At 42.6% G+C, this 22,867-nt stretch overlaps 1 long non-coding RNA gene across 1 annotated transcript; it reads right to left on the reverse strand.

Annotated features, from left to right (window-relative positions):
* Window positions 1–2,322: 2,322 nt before the first annotated feature.
* Window positions 2,323–13,860, reverse strand: LOC122903280. The gene is made up of 3 exons (XR_006383938.1): window positions 13,541–13,860; window positions 13,183–13,257; window positions 2,323–2,702 (listed from the first exon to the last, which is right to left on the reverse strand). It is a non-coding gene; the product is annotated as an uncharacterized LOC122903280 (long non-coding RNA).
* Between the last annotated feature and the right edge of the window lie 9,007 nt (window positions 13,861–22,867).

Raw genomic sequence — 22,867 nt, forward strand, 5'->3', positions numbered from 1 at the left:
AAAGTCTCAACATGCATCGATAAGATTATTCAATATGATCACATATTTATTATCAAAACATTTTTTGTCACTTTTACTATGGAAAACTCTGGCAAATGCCACCAATCAGGATCACCAAAAGTGGGACAAAGTGACATCACATACCTCCTGGTGTGACACACTGAGACATACCACTTTATAGTATTTCTACCAAAAATCTAGTCATATGTGCTGTCAAAGTGAGCAGTCTACCAAAAATCTAATGAAAAACAATCAGATGAACTCATTCTGCAAGACAAATGACCTAGACTCCATAAAAATATCAGTATCCTCAAAGACAAAGATTGAGGAACTATTTCAGGTTCATAGAGACTAAAGACACACAACTAAATATACAATGCACGATCCTGACATGAAAAAATATTCTGCAGTAAATGGTATTATTGGGACAACTGGCAAAATTTTTGTAGCTAGTACACGTTAGGTAAAGTTACTGCAGCAATGTCCAACATCCTGGGTTTGATCACTGCATTTTGGCTGGAGAACATCCTTGCTCTTAGGAGATACCTACTAGAATATTTGGGAATGAAGGGTCACAATGTCTATGATTCACTTTCAATTGTTTCTCCAAATTTAAATAATATAAAAATACTAAAAAACTTATGTATGACTAATATTCTTTTTTTAAGATTTATTTGAGAGAGAGAGAGCGCGGGCAGAGGAGGGGCAGAAGGAGAGGGAGACAGACTCCTCAAGCCAACTGCCACTGAGCACAGTGATGTGGGGGGCTCCATTTTAGGACCCTGAGATGATTACCTGGGAAAATCGAGTGTTAGTCGCTCAGCAGACTGAGCCACCCAGGTGTCCCTGGACTAATATTCTTAATTCACAGAGGATACCATATCAGGATAAAATTTGCAAATGTCAAATGGGAAAAAAAAAACTTTTTATTTGCATAATATATTACTAATTTTCCACAATAAGCCAGGAATCAAAGAAATCGAAATATAGGTCAGATGTAAGGCAGCAATCAAAGCTTCTAAATATTAGCAGAATCCCTATAACGTTTTGGAGAATCCACCCCACGTTTTGAATCAAAGAGTGTCCCCAGAGATTTCTGTGGCAGGATGGTTAGGCTGAGGACAGCTCTTAGGTTAGTAGCTCTGCTAAGCACAATCCCTTCCCTATCTCTGGCAACACCCCTAGCACACCGTGCCTCGTGGGACCCTGATGCCAGGTCCAAAATGGGATACTTAACCCGGGCTCAGCCAGCCCTAACTTCGTGTGTGTGTGTTTGTGTTACAACATACCCGACGCCCCAAGTCCCTAGTGCCTAAGGAATTGAGTAAATGGATCCAAGGACAGCTGAGTGACTGTTTCTAGGGTGACCAGCAACAAAACGGCCAGCGACTTTGCTCAAGACCATCATTAACCCGACCACACCAGATTTTAAAGAAATTGCTCTGAATCACTACTTGGGCGAGGAGTGTAAGTTACACGAGGCGGGGGGCGTCGCGGGGCACCTACAGGAGCGGTCTCCAGAGCTTCGCCGTTTACATGGTCCGAGAAGCAAACCGGTGCCCGCTAACACCCACACGCACTTCCCCAACTCTCGCCCAGCCCATAACTTCCTAAAATTAACCGGCCGCTGGCAGTCCCCGCGCACCCCCAAGGCGGAGCCATACCCACCACGAGGCCCCCGCGCACTGGAAAGAAGTTTGCAACCGCCGGGCGGCCGTGCAGCCCCGGTGCTCGGTGCTCGGTGCTCGGTGCTCCGCGGCCTTCCGAACGAGCCCGGAGCGCGGCCGGCGGGCCCGGACGTACCTCGGGCGCGGGTGGCGAGGCGGGACGGCGGCGCGACAGGTCCCGGGTGGGCGCAAGGCTCCCAGCGCTCTCGGAGTGCAGGCGGCGGGGGCGAGGGCCCGTGGGGGGGCGCGTGCCGCGGCTGAGGCGGGGGCGCGTGCGGGGGCGGGGGCGGGGGCGGGGGCGCGTGCGGGGGCGGGGGCGCGCACGTCTCCTGGGGCAACTAGTCAACAGGCACGGGCCGCGCAGCCCGGACTCTGGCGACGCTGGGGTACCTGGAGGCCCGCCGGGCTGCGTACTCGCGGGGTGGCCCCGCAGCCTTGGGCCTCTGCGATGCGCCCCCGGCGTCGGACAGACCTGGATCCTCCGACGGTGGCCTCCGGCGCGCGGGCGGCGCGGGCGGCGCTGGCGGCTTCGGCGGCCCCGGCGGCCGGGTCTGGCCAGGCCTCGCCTTGGCTGAGCGGCAAACACTCGCCGGAAGGCCGGGGTTCCCGGTGGGAGAGGCCAGTCTTCGCCGTGGAACTCCCCCGCGAGCGCGATTCCAGGTCTTGTCCTTCTGCCAGGCACGCACAAGTGACAGCGAGTGGTCAGTGTTATGGTCAACGTTACCGTGCTAGCGCACGAGAGCTCTAGGACTGTGCTGACACAAAGGTGAAGAGCACTTATTTAGCACCTACTGTGTGCAAACGCTCCGCTCCTTCGGGCTCCAGGGCCGGCTTCGAGGGCGTGCTGGCTGTGCGGTTGCACAGGCTCTGTACTGAGAAGAGTCCCGCGCTTGATTTAACGTTCCAGTCTTGACATTCCTAATGACTTTTGTACACCGGACCCTACACTTTCATTTTGTACTGGACTTTGCAAATTTAGTAGCTTGTCCAGGTGAGGGAGCCTTCTTCCTTCTTGCATTTGACCTTCTCAACAACCTGCAGGAAAATGTAAGCGATAGTAATACTAGTGTATTACACCCATTGTTTCTAGTTACTAAGTGCTTACGTGTTCCTACCAGAACTGCTCCAAGTGCTTTCCGGGTGTGATCTCGTTGAATAAACAAGATTATAAAGCGGACATTAGAATAATCCATTTTTAAGATAAGGAAACAATCACAAGGGGATGAAATAAATTATTCATGCAAATACAGCTGGCCAGGGGCAGAATGGGCATCAAACCTGAGACGGTAAGACCTGAGCCCAGAGAATCTGAGTATCCTGCCTAAGATCCCAGTCTTTGCAGCAGAACCTAAAAATGGAACCCCATTCACCTCCCTTGAAGGCCCTTGGTGAAACTGTGTGCTGTTCTAAAATTAAATAAAATCAGAAAGATAGCAGCTCTCCTTGGATTCCAACCAGTGATCCCACATGCATCTATTATTGGCTGAGGATTTCTTGGCCTTGACAATGGTTTCTGTTTTTATAGCTACATATCCAATCCATAATCACTTCAAAAGCTTGCATTTGGAGCACCATTAAAAAAAAAAATCCTTAGGGGAAACTAAGGCTTTCAGAAATCTCCTATTAAACTATAGTATCATTTGTAATAATCATGTTTTAAAGTTGCAGTTTTTCCTTGCAGTAGAATTATGACACACTTTTAACTTTTTCAATTAAAAACGTCCCTACCTGGGGAAACAAATACATAAATTGATGAAACCCCAAGGCAGCTGGCAGAGACCCAAGCTGAGGAAATCCCTTCTCTATTAACTCTACATCCAGTTGTTTCAGAATTCAATTTTATGAAGTCTAATTCTGGTCACTGTGGTCCACTTTGTAATTCTTCTTCTTGACAACACAAGACATGAATTCCCACAGTCTATTAAGAAGTCAGCATTGAAAAAATAAATTAATTAATTAATTTTAAAAAGTCAGCATTGGTTGGGATGCTTAGCTAGCCCAGTTGGTAGGGCATGCAACTCTTTCTCAGGGTTGTGGGTTTGAACCCATGTTGGGTGTGGAGGTTACTCAAAAATAAAAATCTTGGGGCGCCTGGCTGGCTCAGTGGGTTAAAGCCTCTGCCTTTGGCTTAGGTCATGATCTGAGGGTCCTTGGTTGGAGCCCCACATCGGGCTCTCTGCTCAGCAGGGAGCCGCTTCCCCTTCTCTCTCTGCCTGTGCCTCTGCCTACTTGTGATCTCTGTCTGTCAAAATAAATAATAAAATCTTAAAAAAAAAATCTTTTAAAAAGTCAGGGGCTCTTGGGTGGCTCAGTCGGTTAAGCATTTGACTCTTGATTTTAGCACAGGTCTTGACCTCAAGGTCATGAGTTCAAGCCCCGCTCTGGGCTCCACACTGGGCTTGGAGCCAACTTTAAAAAAAAAAAAAAAGGCAGTGTAGGTGATGGATGCATTAATTAACTAGGTGAGAGGAATCCTTTCACAATGCAGAACGGATCACCGCTGTGTGCACTCTATTTATCTTACAATTTTACTTGTCTATCTACCGCAATAAAGTTTTAAAAAAATGCACAATAAAAAAATTTTTAACCAATGTTAAACAGATTTTTTTCTAAGTGACAGCAATGCACTTTTGTGTAAGTGGGAGCAGACAAAGGGCTTGGCTGGCTCCTGTCCAGACGCCTTTGAACTTTCTGGGATGTCAAGACGTGAGCCAAGTGAGTCTTCAAGGCAGCATCTGATGACAGTGTCTTTGAGGGTTGAGAGGGAGGAGACAGAATTGGAGTGTAGATCTGAGCTGGAACCTGGAAGGGACGAGCTGGTATGATGGTGACAGAACATGCAGGCTGGCAGTTGGTGGGGGGGGACCCTGGGCGGGATGAGGGTTAGCAAGGGAGGGAGGTCCGGAGCCACAAAGCAAGTTCCAGCCCCGACTTCTCACCAACCTGCATGTCTGCACAATACATCATGACCCATCACACCTCAGTACAGACTTCTGGTTTTCGTTGTAACGTCAGGAAAGACAGAAGGCTACCAGCTGTGTGACCTGCTGCAGCTCATATAACCCCTTCTTCGGGATTAGATGCCAGGCTGAGTTAGGGCTATGGCGTGTAGGACTCTTCTGCTGCCCAGACTTTGGAAGGCGATCACCGGGAAGCTGGCGCCCGGAGGATGACAACGGGGCAGGAAGAGGCGGGATGGGCTGGAGGAGAGGGAGGAGACGCAAGGAGGTCTTCCGGAGGGGCCGTCATGGACCAGCTGAGAGCTGGCCCTCATGCCATGGGGGGGGGGGGGGGCGGTGCGGATGGGGAAGAGGGGGACGTCTGGAGTGTGAGCTTCCAGCCTGGCTGGAAGCGGGATGAGGCCTGAGAGGCAGCAAGGAAATAAAGTAGAGGAGAGAGGAGGAAAGAGAGTTCAGCTGGGGACACATTTAGTCTGAGGTGCTGATAGGGGAAGGCAAACATTTTGCAGTTTGGGAACAGGAAGTCCTGGGCACATCCAGCTTAAACCAGAATTTCCAGCTCATTCTGCTATAATATTAAATTTTATCCTGAAATGTGTTTATAAACCTGGCCCGGCTGAGGTATATGTTAAATAAACAGGCTCTCGGAGACGAGATAAGAAGCCTCATGAGTAGCTCTGGGAAGCAATGAAGCGCTCTCCCCGCTCTGGCACCGGGGGTTCTATTTTGGAGATAGTCTCTTGTGATGTCACAAGTTTATTGCTCGGTTTCTCCTTTTGTTTGTTTGTTTGTCTTGCCAATCTACAGGGTTCTCATAGGAAAATTTGTAATATGATAATAACTTTGGGGGCTTTTGACTTCTTTTTCGAAACCTGTCGCTGAAACCACTCCCATCATATTTTAGTTGTCTGAAGGTTGTTTTAAAAGACCATATTTGATTTCACTATTTCTCCAAACAACTGAATGAAACATGGCCAAAGGCTGCAAGCAACTCGTGTAGCTGAAAGCATGGGATTGCGAAATTGTGAAATTCTCTGAAGAAAAATGAAGCAATAATGCTTAGAAAAATATTTTGGCTGTTGCACAGCAATAAAATCTTTAAAAGAGAAGTTTACAATATTGAAAGAATAGCACTGCTGTATTACTTCAGTAGATGTGTTATTGAAAAATTAGAACTGATCTGTATCGTTGGCAGATTTTCTTCCCAGACAAAAGCCAGCCCTCCTTGGGACCTGGAAATAGTAGACTACCAAGGAAAAGTGTTGTCAGGTCAAGCATTTCCCCCGCTGTAACAAAATTGGGAATCAGGAGACTCCGCCTTCACTGAAATCAGATTATAAATGAGATCTAGTTCTTTTTGTATATATGGGGCAGGGGGAGAACCAGTGAAATATAAGCTTGTATGAGAGACCTTTTCCTTGTTTAAAAAATAGTAAAAGTCCTTGGATTTATCCCTGGACTTTGAGGCCCTCAAACAGAGGTTAAGTGGACAGACTTTTGAGCCAGGTTTGCCTGGGATGAAATCCTGGCTTTGCCATTGCCTGGTCTTGTGATCTTGGGTAAATTTCTCCACTTCCTTGGGTCTCTTTCCTGGTCTGTACTATAGAGGTAACAATAGTTAACCCATGGGGTTGTTGTAAGGATTACATGAGTTAATGCATGTGAAGTCCCCAGTACAGAACCTGGGACAAAGTTCAAAGTGTTAGCTGTTTGCACTGTTCTTTTAAAACACAAGAGTAGGAAATTCCCTCCCAAAACACTGCAAAAAAGGACTAGAAATGCAAAATTGTTTACTCTTACTCTAAATTGCTTAGAACTTCAGAAGAATGTAATCTTTTTTTTTTAAGGTGGGGGTGGGACAGGGGGGAGGGAGGGAGAGAGAGAATCTCAAGAGAGAATCTCGTGACCCTGAGATCTCATGACCCTGAGATCATGACCTGACCAGATTCAAGAGTTGGACATTTAACCCACTGAGACACCCAGGCATTCTGGATGATGATTATCTTTTTAAAAAATGTTTAAACTACTCAGTATATACGAACAAATTCATTAAGTACTTTCTTTACTTTGAAAAATCAGAATATTAGAAAGGGTTCGTGGGTAGCAACTAGCAGCAACAGAAGTGCCTTATCTCCAAGAACTTAGAAACCAATTGGCCTCATTCGACTAAAACAAAACAGAAATATGCAAGATGCTTTATTTTTTTAATTAAAGATTTTATGTATTTATTTGACAAGCAGAGATCACAAGTAGGCAGAGAGAGGGAGAAGCAGGCTCCCTGCTGAGCAGAAAGCCCAATGCAGGGCTCCATCCCAGAACCCTGGGATCATGACCTGAGCCAAAGGCAGAGGCTTTAACCCACTGAGCCACCCAGGTGTCCCTATGCAAGATGCTTTATGAAGACACTATTTCCCCAGCCAAGACAGGACTGTAACTTCAGTGACTACGTTAACACACATAAAGAGGGAATGTGTTAATCACCATAGAGGTTATGGTACACCAGGAACTCAGGGGAAAGTCCCCAATCTCAAATGTTAATGTCTTATCCACTTGATACTTTATTTCTCATCAAAATTAATAAATAAGATTTGGAAGTTTTAGAATATCCAGATTCCACCCTCAGAGCCTCCAAACCTGTGGCTACAGTCTCCCCATCCATTCACAGGACGTGTTAGGAATGTTCCAGAACAGAACCCTAATGTCACAGCGTAGTCCGAAACAGCAATGTGAAAAAATGAATGCAGTTCTTCAGGTTCTTTTTGCTCCCACAAGTTGGACCAATTGGCCTTAAAGGACTGATGTTAAAAATTCCACCCGAAAATATGATAATTTGCCAAGCATTCCATTAAATCAACTTTCAAAAGCAAATGTGGTTTCTAAATTAAGCAAAACCCCAGTTTCTTCTGGATCTTTAAAATGTCTTTATTATTTTGGAAAATCTTATGGGTTTGGGTGGGGGAGTGTGGGATTTTCCTGACCTCATTTTAGACATGCTTTAAATTTCTTTTAAAATAATGCCAACTTTCTTTCAAAGAGCAACAAATAATTCTTGTTAATAAAACGTTTATAAAAGTTGAGGGTGAAGAGTTTCTCATATGCACTACTCTGGCTTCTCAGGATGGGTCCTGGCCTCCTGCTGAAAGTTTTCACAAAAGCAATCAAAAACATTTTGATGATTTTTCTCATTCAGACCAGGCTAGATTTTATTACCAACTGAGCCTGAACAAACCATATTACATATAATATATATTTAAACTGTAATATATAAATAAAGTAATCCTCATCTACTCTTCTGAGCAATAGCATAAAAAATAAATTAGCCTAATTTTTGAACAGAGATTTTGTCTTCTAATTTAGAGATTTGGCATCAATTAAAATAACCTCTTTATAAGCTTAAATTACTAGTCATAAATGTCCTTGGTCTATAAAGCTTCCTCTAGTAAAAGAGGAAGAGAAGGAAGCAAAATACAGAAATCTGAGCACTCAGATAATCAACTGTTTTAAATGAATGCCTTAGCCTTCCCCGGGACAGATAGCTCTCGAGGTCGTTGCTCAGTTTCATCATTGATACAAAACACTGATTTATGAGGGAAAACTGCTTTATTTCATTGGATAAATCAGCCACAAATACTTAATACCTGTTCCACGCAGAACAGTGAGTTTAAAAGGAAGGGGTATTTCCCTCTAAGCTCCAGGACTTTCAGAGTGAGGAGGAAACACAAGACATGGAAGACATAGAACACAAACACCGAAAGAAAACCCAGTCCCTCAGCAATACTGCAAACATGGTAAGTCACAGCTGGTGTGGAAGTATCTGACGAGGTAGCCCTTGAGGAGCAGACTCTTAGGTAACTGCAAAGATAAGATGAAAAAAAGGAAGAACTTCCCTTACTCAACACATCGCACTTTGGAGGCCACCATTTTATAACACGTATGTGAAAAAAAAATGCTCTGAATCCATTGCTATATGTTGCAGTGTTCACACATAGTCACAAAACCCCAGACATCAGTGCAGCCTGACTGGCCCCACGGCAAAACCAAATCTGGGGTCCAGGCTTTGTGCTCCAGTTTTGACATCACAGTCGACTATGGGGCAGACACTGGTTAGTGATTCACTAAGCCTGGTTCCGTGCAACCTTGAAATCTGGCCTTTGGTATATGAGTGGAAGTGAAGGTCATGGCTTCCAGGTTTAGCCCCTAAAAATCTCTTGTGGGATTCTGTGTGCTCTCGCCTCTCCTGTCTTCTGGAGAGACCCTGATTCCAGAATGATCTCTGCATATCGCAGGTTGTAGAGTCTCCAACAGCCCGGACCCCGGACTGTCTGCAGAGAGCAGATGAGGCCGTTCCCTCCCACACACCCATCCAGGCCACCTGGACTTCCCGGAGTACATTCTTTTCTGCTAAACCACTGAGCTCTGGGTGCTGACCTGTCCTAACAAGGAGCACGCCTTAATAGTCCAATGTGTTATCTTCAAACCACAGAAAACTAAAGCAAAAAAGACATGTGATCCTGCTGAATTTTGTTGGAGAATGTTAGACATTTATGAAAGGAGATGTATTATAACTTCATTTGCATTTTTTAAAATAATTTTATTTATTTATTTGAGAGAAAGAGAGACAGAGGGAGAGGGAGAGGGAGAAGCCGGCTCCCCGATGAGCAGGGGGCCTGAATCCCGACTTGGGCTCCATCCCACGTCCCTGAGATCATGATCTGAGCCGAAGGCAGAGGACAGAGTCACCCAGGTGCCCCTTGTTTTCATTTCCTTAAACTGAAAATAAAGCATTTGAATAGTGAGCGAAACTAAACCTGTGAGTATAGATATCGTTACAAGAAAATATGGAGAGAGAAAATTATTGAAGGGGAATTTTTTTTCAAACTGATCTGCAGTACAAGTAGCTGTGCCCTTCCCTCCCCATCCATCCCACCCGCGTGGGCCCCTGTGGTTGGGCCAGAAGAGCGTCTAAGGGGAAAGTCTCCCCATTCATCAAATAAGAAGGTTTTCAGTGTATGATTTCCCAGAGAGTCACCCTCCCTCCCTGTTCTCTTTGTGACACTTCACTCCAGTGAAATCTTACAGGGAAGCAAATATATAAAACAGATCTTGGCACCGCTCTGGATAAAGTGGGATTGAAAATGTGGCTCCGGCGCCAAACTGTTCCAGGCATCCCTGGAAACAACTTAACAAAACCGGAAGGACACTTTGGAGCATAGTTTAAAAGCCACAATTTATATGAATTTAATCAAAAGATAGGTAAAGTCAGTCTAAACATCCTTAGTTTCTTTCATAACTTCCGATAACTGCCTTGTCACCTACCAGCTTATCTGCATTTTCTGAAAATCATTAAAATTTTTGACCCTTGTGACACCTTACATAATAGACTCCATTTTCCTTTAAAATATTTTTTTTACATTCAACTTTCTTCCATTTTCTTGCTACCGTCAGCCTAGTTCAGGCCGGGATTACATGACTCCTTTGTCTCAGTTTCTCCCCAATGCCCCAATCCATCCTGCACATATTGCCTCTCTCTTTTTTTAAGAGGTTTATTTATTGGAGAGAGAGAGAAAGCAAAGAGGAGGGGCAGAGGGAGAGGAAGAGAGAAGCAAGTGGACTTGGCACTGAGCGTGGGGCTCAACGTGGGGCTCGATCTCCCGACCCTGAGATCACAACCTGAGCAGACACCAGGAGCTGGAGCATGAGCTGACTGCACCACCCCGGGGGCCCCCCCGGTCTTGAGATTCTATTCTCTATTCTGCAGCATGAGTGGACTTTATGGAACATAAATCTGAGCAGGTCTCTCTTGCTCGAAACCTTCCGTTGGTCGCCCATCGCACTTGGAATAAAAATCCAAAGGCTTTTCGGTAGCCCCCAAGACTCTACATGACCTGGCCTCACCTCCACCTCCTCGGTTTTGCCCGGACATGGCAAGTGTAGTCCCAGCCGGGCCCCTTATACTCCACATCCCCTGTGCCCACTCCTCTCATGTCCCAAATGGCCACGGGGTTCACTGCTGTATTTCGTCCAGGTCCGTGTTCAGATCTGACCTGCTCACTGGGCTTTCCCATTCTACCTCCATTCTGTTCTGGCTTACCTAATCTCGTCGTCTACCCCACTATCCAGAGCATTTCACTTCCTGACGTTAAATCACGTGTGTACTTGTTGGTCCCCCCTCACTGGATAGAACGTCCTTGAGGATGGAATTTTCGTTTTGCTCACTACTCTATCCCCAACACCTAAAACAGTACATAGCATGTATTCGTTGCTCAGTAAATAATTCTGTAAACAAATAAATGAATATCCCCAGAGTGTGTAGCTCCTGATTATTACCCTTTTCTGCTCAAAAACATTCAGGGCCCAATATTATCAAGCTATGTTTCCCCTCTTGCTGCCTTTTTCCCATCTCAGAATCCCCTAGATGTTGATACAGCAACATGGGTGACTTCTAAAGGCATTATGCTGAGTGAAACATACCAGTCTTGAAATGTCTGTATTGTATGATTCCATTTATACGACGTTCTCAAAAGGACAAAACTCTAAGGACAAAGAACAAGATCAGTGGTGCCAGAAGTTACGGGTGGGACAGATGCAACTTTATAAAAGAAGAGCATTGGGGGGGGGGTTGGGGGGATGATAGAATTGAGCCGTATCCTCATTATGGTGTTTGCCAAGAATCTACATATGTGTTGAAATTCATAGAATTGTACTTGAAAAGAAAATAGTCAAGTTTACCATGTGATAATTTTTTAAAAATAAAATATAAATAAATATGTAAGAAAAATACTTTTCAGACCTATGGATCCTAAGATCCAGAAAATTTGAGTTTTTGCTGTACCCCTACCTCTTGCTATGATTTTCCTGTCCCCTCCCCAATCTCTCCTGTTTCTATCCCCTCTTTGTTAAGTCTGTCTGTACTGGACTCTCCACGCTGAAAGTCTTTTACAACAGAACTGCCAGACTGATCTTTCTAGAACATGGTTTTACCCCTTCCCTTCTCAGAATCTCCTTATCACCTACAGCAGTGGTTTCTAAGACTTCCTTCTTTTAAAGCCAAAGAATCTTTGCTCAACTGGAATTTTTCTCAGGAGCCCAGTATGCAGAATAGACTGAATTTGGAGATTTCCCTGGTTCACCTAGTTGACTCAGGGCGGGGGGGGGGTGCTAAAGTCCCACTAAAGGGCCTCCCCATCACCCCAATCTTACACACCACCCCTAAGCCACTCCCCAAAGTACCTCCACAGAATCTCAGGTTGAGAACCAGGAGTCAACAGCACAAAGTTTAACTTTTTAGAGTTGTGTCTCTGTTCTCTGAAATCTTACTCCTTGTCCTAAAGAATTTATAAGACCATCAAAAGGGCAGAGGACTGGGAAGTTTTGGGTTCAAGCCCGAATCCAGCCACTGACCAGCTGTGTGGACCCTGTTGAGCTTCCATCGCCCGAAAGACCAAGTTAGTAATAACCTCTCTCCTAGCACTGTTGCAATGACATGACATAGTATGTTCCTTCTTCTGAATTCTTCTAAATAGAGTATTATTATCACGGCAGGCAATGCAAGTGGTAGCAAAAACCTATGGGTTTGGGACACTTTGACCTTGTTTAAATACAGGTTCTGTTGTTTGCACTACTGGAGTTTATGCCCTCAGAGTTTGTCTTGCATGTGTAAAATGGAAAAAATATACAATCACATTAGGACATGAAAACCTTCAGGGGGCATGTGGGTAGTTCAGTCAGTTAAGCATTTGACCTTGAATCAGGTCATGATCTCCTGGGATGGAGTCTCACATCAGACACCCTGCTCAGCGGGGAGTCTCCCTCTCCCTCTGCCCCTCCCCCCTGCTCATGCTCTCCTTCTCTCTCTCTCTCAAATAAATAAATAAAATCTTAAAAAAAGAAAGAAAGAAAAGAAAAGAAAACCTCCAGAGAAAGAAGAGGGGCCTCTCTTTCCATAGGCATCTCTTTTTTATCTTTTTCCTATACTGTGCCTTTTTATTCCCATGGCTTATTCATTCTGTAACTAGAAACCTGTACCTCCAGCTCCCTTGCCCCCTCTTTGCCCATCTCCCCGCCCCCTCTCTTCCCTCTGGCAACCATCAGTTTGTTCTCTGCATTTATAGGTCTGATTCTGCTTTTCCTATGTTTGTTTATTCATTTGTTTTGGCTTTTAGATTCCACATGTGAGTGATCTGTATTGTAATCGTCTTTCTCAGTCTGACATATTTCATTTAGCATAATAGCTTCTAGGTATCACCCTTGGAGTCTTATTGCTAAGACAGGCTCTTCAATATAGTAAAATATTCCTCCATTCCATGAAGAATTTCTGTCTACATTGCCTAACGTCTACAATGTGGAATATTTTCAATCAATTATTTTAACTGAAAATAAATTGTATCCTTTGGCTCTTACTTCACCACATAATTATATCTCTAGCAACCTATCTGTAACATTAAGTAGCAGAATAATTGAACACCTAACTGAAAATCACATAGTTAATTAGTAACAGAGCTGGGACAGGAATTCAGTCCTTGCCCCACTTACCAACTCTTTGAAGAAGAACCTACCTCAGTAATGGAAGGTGGCTGACAGGTCTTCTCTAAAATCACCATTATTGGGGCTTCAGAAGTTCACATCACATTCTATTTGGGAATTGATGAGAAAGGAAAAAGAAATATAGAATTAAGTCATCCTTTAACACATTAGTATAAAATTGTGCCTCATTTAATTTGAAACAGCTTATCAGTACTGCTATCAAAGACCAGCAAGAGTTGAGATAATTTCCATGAACGGATTTTGGATTTCACCAAGATAGCAAAACAATTTTTATATCATCTCTCTGGTTGGAAGAATGAGCTAGTTCATTCTTGTCAAATCACTTCCATCTGTTCACAAAAATAATTTCCCTTCAAAATAACTACCCACTTGTTTTCAGCTGGTTGGTGGCCTGAAACATGAGAGGTTTCCATTTCATGACTGGATTTGCTGATGTGCAGCCCTACGAACACAAGTTCTTAGAGAAGATTCCCTTCCTCAGTCTGATGTTCAGCCTGTTGTACAATTCCGTGAATTCGTGTGTGCCCAAAGATACAAAATGTAATGATGCAGAAAACAATCCCTATTTCTGCCCCACCCATTCTACATCATTATTCTAGAATGTATCATTGATATTGAGAGCTGAGTTTTTTTCCACTTCTACTAAGACTTCAACACGTTAATGATTGATAATATGGCTTATGATCCATACAATCTCATGACTCAAATTTCTAATGGTAGCCTATTTAATCATTTTTTAAACTTAATTACATGGTTATAAATTATGCCTATGGCGTAATAACTTCAATAAAAGCCATAACTTGAGTTTTGGAATTTAGCCCTTTGGAGTTTAAATTTTGGCTCTGTCATTGACTGCTTGAGTGGCCTTGTGCCCTGTTACTTGAAATCACTGAGACTCAGTGCTCCTGCATGTATAATGGAATAAAGATATTGGCTCCCAGTGTTTCTATGAGGATATCATGCCGCACTATGAGTAAAGCACTTAATACAGTGCCTGGAACACAGTGCTCCATAAATGGGATCTATTCTGAATGTAGCACATCTATAGATGCTTGAAACTCATGGATTGTCAATAATTATCATAAAATTGAAATTACATGTGAAAGAAATTGTGTTGAATTTCGCTTCTTGCTTTATATTTTAAATAGCTTTCTGGTTCTGATTTTTTAGGATCTTTAAAGTATTTTTTAAAATAAGAGTTATAAATAAGAAAAAACATTCCAAGTACTTTTCATCTCTTAAAAATATCTGCTAATGATAAAGTGAAGGATGACTCAACCCATGTGCACATGTCAGATTTTCCCACTTCCCTTTTATTTTTTTTTTTAAGGACCCCTGGATGGTGCCAAGCTGGATAATAGATGATTAGCATTAAGTGAAGGTTGAGATGGGAAGAAAAAAATACAGTACAATGGGTTTCTTCTTTGCAAAACAAAACAAACAAACAAAAAAACACAAAAACCCTACAAAAATAAATCCAGCCACATCTTCCAAGAGCGTTATGAAAAAGAAAGGAGACAAATTGGTGGGAAAGAAGAAAAATAAGAGCTGGTGTTCTTAACTGTTTTTCTGCCATCAATTTCCCCAAATAAATGTCTTAATTTTTGACACAATGATGAAACAATAATTCGAGATGGCTGAAACAACTGTTATCTAATATGGAAAGCTCTATGATTTCCACGGGTGACATAGGGACCGATAATATTGCTAATATTGCTCAAGTTTGTGGCCCATATACAAAAACGAAGGAAATATTTTAGAAAGCCATGTAAAAACCTAAATATGAGCTCATTATAATTGCAACTGTATAAATATAGAATAACATGAAAAGGAATAAGCTGAAAAACTGAGACTGAATATGGACCTTTTGAAACTTTTTTTGCCAGTACTGCTGCAATTACAAATCATTAAAAATCATCAAACCATTAAAAAATTTACAACTGACATAAAAGATTGAAGGAAATACTAAATTTCAGTTCAGGATTAATGAAAGTGAAGATGAAACTTTTTCCCGGACAAGCTTACAGACTGCCTGGATATGTCTGATGAACCTCTTGAATACCACCTGAAAAATTTCTGCATTGAAGCCATAATACGCCCGATTTATATCTTTCTTTCTTTCCTTTTTATTTTTAGAGAGAGCATGTACGGGGTGGAGCTGGGGGTGTGGGGTGAGGGGCAGTGGTAGTGGGAGAAAGAGAATTTCCAGCAGACACCCCACTGAGCACAGAGCCCAGCCCAGCCCAAGGCTCAATCTCACACCCCCTGAGATCATGCCCTAAATTGAAATCAAGAGTTGGTCACTTAACCGACCAAGCCACCCAGGCGCTCCCTAACTTGTATATTCTTTTTTTTTTTTTAAGATTTTATTTATTTATTTGACAGACAGAGATCACATGTAGGCAGAGCAGCAGGCAGAGAAGTGAGGGGAAGCAGATCCCTGCTGAGCAGAGAGCCCGATGTGGGGCTCAATCCCAGGACCCTGAGATCACGACCCCAGCCAAAGGCAGAGGCTTAACCCACTGAGCCACCCAGGTGCCCCTAACTCGTATATTCTTACATGTAAGGTACAATTAGAATATTAATTACTTTAAATTTTCTGAATCACTGTAAAAATTAATTTCCTGGGGCACCTGGGTGACTTAGTAGTTAGGTGTCTGCCTTCAGTTGGGGTCATGATCCCAGGGTCCTGGGATTGAGCCCCACACTGGGCTCCCTGCTCAGAGGGAAGCCTGCTTCTCCCTCTCGTTCCCTCTGCTTGTGATCCCTCTCTCACTGTCTCTCTGTCAAATACATAAAATAAAAGCTTAATAAATAAATAAATAAATAAAATCTTTTTAAAATATTAATTTGCTATATTAAAATTAACCAAATAAGGAGGGGTGCCTGGGTGGCTCAGTGGGTTAAAGCCTCTGCCTTTAACTCAGGTCATGATCCCAGGGTCCTGGGATCCAGCCCCATATCGGGCTCTCTGCCCGGCAGGGAGCCTGCTTCCTCCTCTCTCTCTCTGCTTGCCTCTCTGCCTACTTGTGATCTCTCTCTGTCAAATAAATAAATAAAATCGTTTTTAAAAAATTAACCAAATAAGGAAACAAACATAGTGTCCTTTTTCTCTTCCAAGTGAAGGTTAAATGAATGGAAAACAATTATTTTCATTTTCTTACAAAGTATTTCTAGCGTGACTTTTCTAGATGTTAACAAAATTCTATTTTTTTTAACTTTTTCTGAGTTATAATTCTATTTTCTCATCTATTTTGATATAATTCTATGATAAACCACTATAATATTTGTTGCAAGTATTATATGTATACATAAAATTTCAGCCAAGAAAGGAATGAGGACATTTTTTGGTCATCGACCTTACTGCATTTTACCATGGCAGACACCAGAAGCCATGCTCCACTGTAATGATTTTAAAGTTGAAACCACAAGAATGTGTGCAGTCAACAATGAAAATTATACTCTGCCAATTTTTCTTGCTGAAATCTCTGTGCTAAATAGCACAGGAGGAAATTCAGCCGCTTTACTATGCTAAAGGATCTCCCCCTTGTGCCTAAACTTTGTATTGAACTCAAAAGAATTGAAAGTCATGATACATGGCAGGAATTTAAAAAAAAAAAAGTTGGGCACCTGGGTGGCTCAGTTGATTAAGCGACTGCCTCGGCTTGGCTCATGATCCTGGAGTCCTGGGATCAAGTCCCACATCGGACTTGCTGTTTGGCAGGGAGTCTGCTTCTCCCTCTGACACTCCCCCTTCTCTTGCTCTCTCTCTCTCTGCTCTCTCTCTCTCTCTCTCATAAATAAATAAAATAATCTTTTTAAAAACGTAACCAAAAAGAAGAGACCTCCCTTCTCATATCAAGCAGTTTCTCAGTATTGAGGGTTTGGGGCTATAAATCTAATACAAACACCGTTCTAGCAGGACCAAATAATTGGGTAGCTTCAAATGATTTGCAGTAACTAAAGACTTGCAAATCTTAATGGGAGTTAGTCGTCCAAAGATATTCATTCAGAATCTTTTTTAATAGCAAAAATTTTGAACAATCTACATAGCAAAAGAGGATATAATCTAGCTCTATGATGAAATGTTTGTAGCCATTAAAAATCACACTTTTGAGGCAAAAGGAATGAAAGCAAAAATGAACTACTGGGACTTCATTAGGGTAAAAAGCTTTTGCACAGCCAAGGAAACAGTCAACAAAACTAAAAGGCAACCTATGGAACAGGAGAAGATATTTGCAAGTGACATATCAGATAAAGGGTTAGTATCCAAACTCTCTAAAGAACTTAACAAACTCAACACCCAAAAAACAAATAATCCAGTCAAGAAATGATCAGCAGGCACAAACAGACATTTCTCCAAAGAAGACATACAAATGGCTAACAGGCACATTAAAAAAAAAAAATGTTCAACATCAGTCAGTGTTAGGGAATTACAAATCAAAACCACAATGAGATACCACCTCACAACTGTCAGAATGGCTAAAATTAACAATTCAGGAAATGACAGACGTTGGTGAGGATGTGGAGAAAGGGGAAGCCTCTTTAAACTGTTGGGGGGAATGCAAACTGGTACAGCCACTCTGGAAAACAGTATGGAGCTTCCTCAGAAAGTTAAAAATAGAAATACTCTATGATCCAGCCATTGAACTACAAGGCATTTATACAAAGGATACAAGCACAGTGATTCAAGGAGACACATGCACCCCAATGTTTATAGGGGCAATAACCACAATAGCCAGATATGGAAAGAGCCCAGATGTCCATCAACAGATGAACAGATAAAGAGGAGACGATATATATGCAATGAGCTATTACTTGGCCATCAGAAAGGATGAAATCACACCATTCGCAACAACAGATGGAATTAGAGGTATGACACTAAGCGAGATACGTCAAAGAAAGACAAATACCATACAATTTCACTTACATATGCAATTTAAGAAACAAGACAGATGAACATAGGGGAAGGAAAGGAAAAATAAAATAAGTTGAAAATAGAGGGAGGCAAACCATAAGAGACACTGGACTCTGGGAAACACACTGAGGTTCCCGGAGGGGAGGAGGGTGGAGAATGGTGCAATTGGGTGATGGGTATTAAGGAGGGCACTTGATGAGGACTGGGCATTATATGCAAACAATGAATCACTAAATTCTACCCTTCAAACTAACAATACATGTTTACTATGAATGTAAATAAAAATTGTAAAAATCACATTATTGAAGAATTTTTAACAATGAGAAATTGACTGCAATATAATATTGAAGGAATAAAGCAGTATTCAAAGATGAATATATTAATGGAAAACTCCCAGTTATATAATATATACTTTTTTATTCATTCAACAAGTACTATTTGATCTAAATGACCAGGCTAACAGACCCATTTCATCCTTTAGACTTCAAAGTAAATAGCATTACTTCAGAGGTTTAAACAATTATTTGCAATGCCAAACTTCATCCCTATCAATCAGTCATTCATTGCCCCAACCATGTGTGGGACAGATATGCAGAAGCCAGACTGGGTAGCTGCCCCAAGAACTGTTCAATTAATGGGATTCAACAATTTAGAAAAGACTTCTTTTTTTTTTTTTAAGATTTTATTTATTTATTTGACAGAGAGAAATCACAAGTAGGCAGAGAGGCAGGCAGAGAGAGAAATGAAGGGAAGCAGGCTCCCTGCTGAGCAGAGAGCCCGATGCGGGACTCGATCCCAGGACCCTGAGATCATGACCTGAGCCGAAGGCAGCGGCTTAACCCACTGAACCACCCAGGCGCCCTAGAAAAGACTTCCATATTAATGATTTTTCTTCTTATTTTCTAAAAGGTATGAAAATGGAGTGGATACAAAGAAACTGGAAAGAGGGAACGTGACCCACCAAAGAAAATCAGAAAGGAAGAAGAATGTGAATGCAGTCTCTAAGGGATGATTTAGCTTAACCTGATGCTCCACTCACAACAGCATCTACCTGTCTACCGATTACCAAGGGAAAAGATCAGGTTTTACAGAACACCAGGTGGCCACTAGGGGGTGCTAGAACGCTAATATCCCTGCATGACTCCTTTTCCTTGGGGACTCTGGATTTGAGATTGGATGTAACTTCAAGTTGACCAGAAATAACTTTTCTTTTTCCAGTAAAATGGTGAGAATGTGATAGGTCACATGATTTACAGACGACCAGAGATTAGAAATGCAGTATTTATTAGTCCCATGCCATTACCGAGCCCCAGGAACACTGCTTTCCAAGGGAAAAAACAAAGCCTTCGACAAAACTTCTATCCTTCCAGCAGGAACTAATGAGCAAACTAGAAAAAAGTAAAATGACAACAATAACAACAAAACCAATTAACCGGATAAAAACTTCAGGAGTTGGAAAACTACTTCACAATTAAAAAAAATTTTTTTTTCAGACAGTATGATCCTTTTTTATCTTAGATATGTAAAACATGTCTAAATATGGAGAAAAACTTAGAAGTACATACATACAAATAATACATTATATGTTAATAAAAAAGAAATATGTACATAAAAATCAATAAGGGTATTTGAAGTTGCTAAGATTATGTTCTTGTTTTTCCCATTTTTTCCCCTCTGCTTTATTCATTTTCTATAATTTCAAGGTATTACTGACTACTTACCATGGTAGACATTACATTAATGCTTTTTATTTAAAGATTTTATTTATTTATTTGACACAGAGAGAGAGACAGCGAGGGAGGGAATACAAGCAGGGGGTTAGTGACAGAGGGAGAAGCAGGCTTCCCTTGGAGCAGGGAGCCTGATGTGTGACTCGATTCCAGGACCCTGGGATTGTGACCTGAGCCGAAGGCAGATGCTTAACAGCTGAGCCATCCAGGTGCCTCACATTAATGCTTTATTCAGGTAATAAGACATGCAGGTGTAGAAGTATTCAGTCTCCCCAAGCCCTAAACCCAGGTCAGGAAAGGGGGGGGGGAGGTAGAGGGAAGAAGAAAATTTTATGGAGGGAGAGGCTCCCAAACAAGACTCAGTGGGCTTTTGGGCAGAAAGAACTGTTAGAAAAATGGGTGGCAGAAGGAATTTTAATTTTTAGTATAACTCTGAATTACATCTTTGATCCACTCTGAAGTTTTCTTAAAATGTAAGAGTTTGGACTATGTTAAGATTGTATTTTGTTGTGGGATTTCTTTTATAGAAACATGACCTTGAGGATGAACAACACGGGTTTGGGCTTGATAAAGATTCAAAAACATTACTGCATTTTCTCCAACACAAAATACTGCCTCAAACTGTAGGATAAAAAGCTGCATCACCCCCAAAAAATCTTGTCCATTTGTTGTTTAATTAGAAAGTAACATAAACACATAAAGTATAAACCACCACCCTCCCCTGATTTTACTTGCTCATCATCCATATTTCCATCTTGATATATATAAGATACACGGGGTGCCTGGGTGGCTCAGTTGTTAAGCGTCTGCCTTCGGCTCAAGTCACGATCTTAGGGTTCTGAGATCGAGCACCACATGGGGCTCCCTGCTCTGTGAAGAGCGTGCTTCTCCCTCTGCCACTCCTCCTGCTTGTGTTCCTTCCATCGTTGTGTCTCTGTCAAATAAATAAATAAAATCTTAAAATATAGGGGCGCCTGGGTGACCCAGTAGGTTAAGCCGCTGCCTTCGGCTCAGGTCATGATCTCAGGGTCCTGGGATCGAGCCCCACATTGGGCTCTCTGCTCAGCGGGGAGCCTGCTTCCCCATCTCCCTCTGCCTGCCTTTCTGACTACTTGTAATTTCTGTCTGTCAAATAAATAAATAAAATCTTTTTAAAAAATCTTAAAATATAAATATATATATACAATATGTATAAGATACTGGGTCTATGTCTTGATAAAAATGTATTACATGAAATGTAATGGCTGCTTTATCCAGGAGTTACCTCATACTTAAGCAAGTATGGTTTCAGCAGTTGAAATCATTGCAGGCGCTAATTTGGGAAAAGTTTCCTGACATCACTCAACCCCACGCCCAATGGGACTCCAGAGCCTCAGCTTTCCCCATTCTCCTACGCCAGAGCTCTGCCAAACAAAGAAGGGTCAAAGCTGCTGGGTTGAAACAAGGGGAGAGCAGAAGCTGTAGGCAGAGCCTTAATCATTAGGTGTTTCTCTCACTTCAGTGGCCCTGAAGGGGATGTTAAGAAGTAGTTTAAAAACCAAGGCTTTGCAAGAAAGAAAAAATAGGTAAAAGGATTTCATCAAAATAGAAAACTTTAGTGCTGTAAATAATGCCATCAAGAAAGTAAAAAGAGGGGCACCTGGGTGGCTCAGTGGATTAAGCCTCTGCCTTCAGCTCAGGTCATGATCTCAGGGTCCTGGGATCGAGCCCCGCATCAGGCTTGGCTCTCTGCTCAGCAGGGAGCCTGCTTCCCCCCACCCTTTCTCTGCCTGCCTCTCTGCCTACTTGTGATCTCTCTGTCATATAAATAAATAAAATCTTTTTAAAAAAAGAAAGTAAAATAAAGTTAGAAAAGAAGAAAGGAAGGAAGGGAGGAAGAACAGAAAAGAAAAGAAAAAAGCCGAGCCACAGGATGGGACAAAGTATTTGCAGATTATGTATGTGATGAGATGTATGCAGAATATACAGACACTCTTACAACTTAATAATAGAAAGAAAAACTAGTTTTTAAATGGGCAAAGGAATTAAAGACATTTCTCCAAAGAAGATTTACAAATGGCCAATCAGCACGCACAAATGTGCCCCAAGATGCTCACCATGAGTCATTAGGGACATACAAATCCAAACCACAACGAGCTACTACTTCCCACCCAGGAGCGCACTGTAATAGAAAACACAGATAATAAAAAGTGCTGGCAAGGATATGGAGAAACGGGAGCCCTCATGTATGGCTCGTGGGAACATAAAACAGCGCAAACTCTTTGGAAACGTTTGGCAGTTCCTCCAAAGGTTGAGCACCCTTGCCACGCGCTCTCGCACTGTACGCCCAGGTACATGCCCGAGGGGACTGAGAACGAACAGCCCCACAAACACGGGTCAATGAATGTTCACAGCGGCAGGACCCGTAATAGTCAGAAAGTGGAAGCACCTCCAGTGTCCATCAAGATGAATGGATAGAAAGGGCATTTCCACGTGTTCTATCCATACAGTGAGGCTACGGAAAAGGGGCGCTGCCTGCTGCAGCTGATGGCCTCGGAAAGAAGCCAGCCACAAAGCCCACATATTTGATTTGTCTTCTTCATAGAATATCGAGAACAGGCAGATCCAGAGACGTTAAGTCAACCACTGGTTGCCAAGTGTTGAGAAGAAGGAACTGAGGACTGCCTGCTGAGGGGCACAGGGTCGATTTTCGGGGTGACAAACAGGTTTTGAAATTAGATGGTGGTGATGGCTTCCCAACTGTGATTATACCGAAGTACCATACGCTGTAAAGGGATGAGTCGGGGGTGCCTGGAGGGCTGAATGGGTTAAGCGTCGGCCCCCGGCTCAGGTCATGATCTCAGGGTCCTGCGATCGAGCCCTGCAACGGGCTCTCTGCTCAGCGGGGAGCCTGCTTTTCTCTCTCTCTCTCTCTCTCTCTCTCTCTCCCTCTCTGCTCTCTCTCAAATAGATACATAAAATTAAAAAAAAATAAGTGGGTGAATTATATGTGAACTTTATCTCAAGAAAGCTGGTTTTTAAACAATTCAAAAACAAGAAAAAGGAACT

The sequence above is a fragment of the Neovison vison genome, chromosome 1, assembly GCF_020171115.1.
Source record: "Neovison vison isolate M4711 chromosome 1, ASM_NN_V1, whole genome shotgun sequence".
Lineage (NCBI taxonomy): Eukaryota > Metazoa > Chordata > Mammalia > Carnivora > Mustelidae > Neogale > Neogale vison.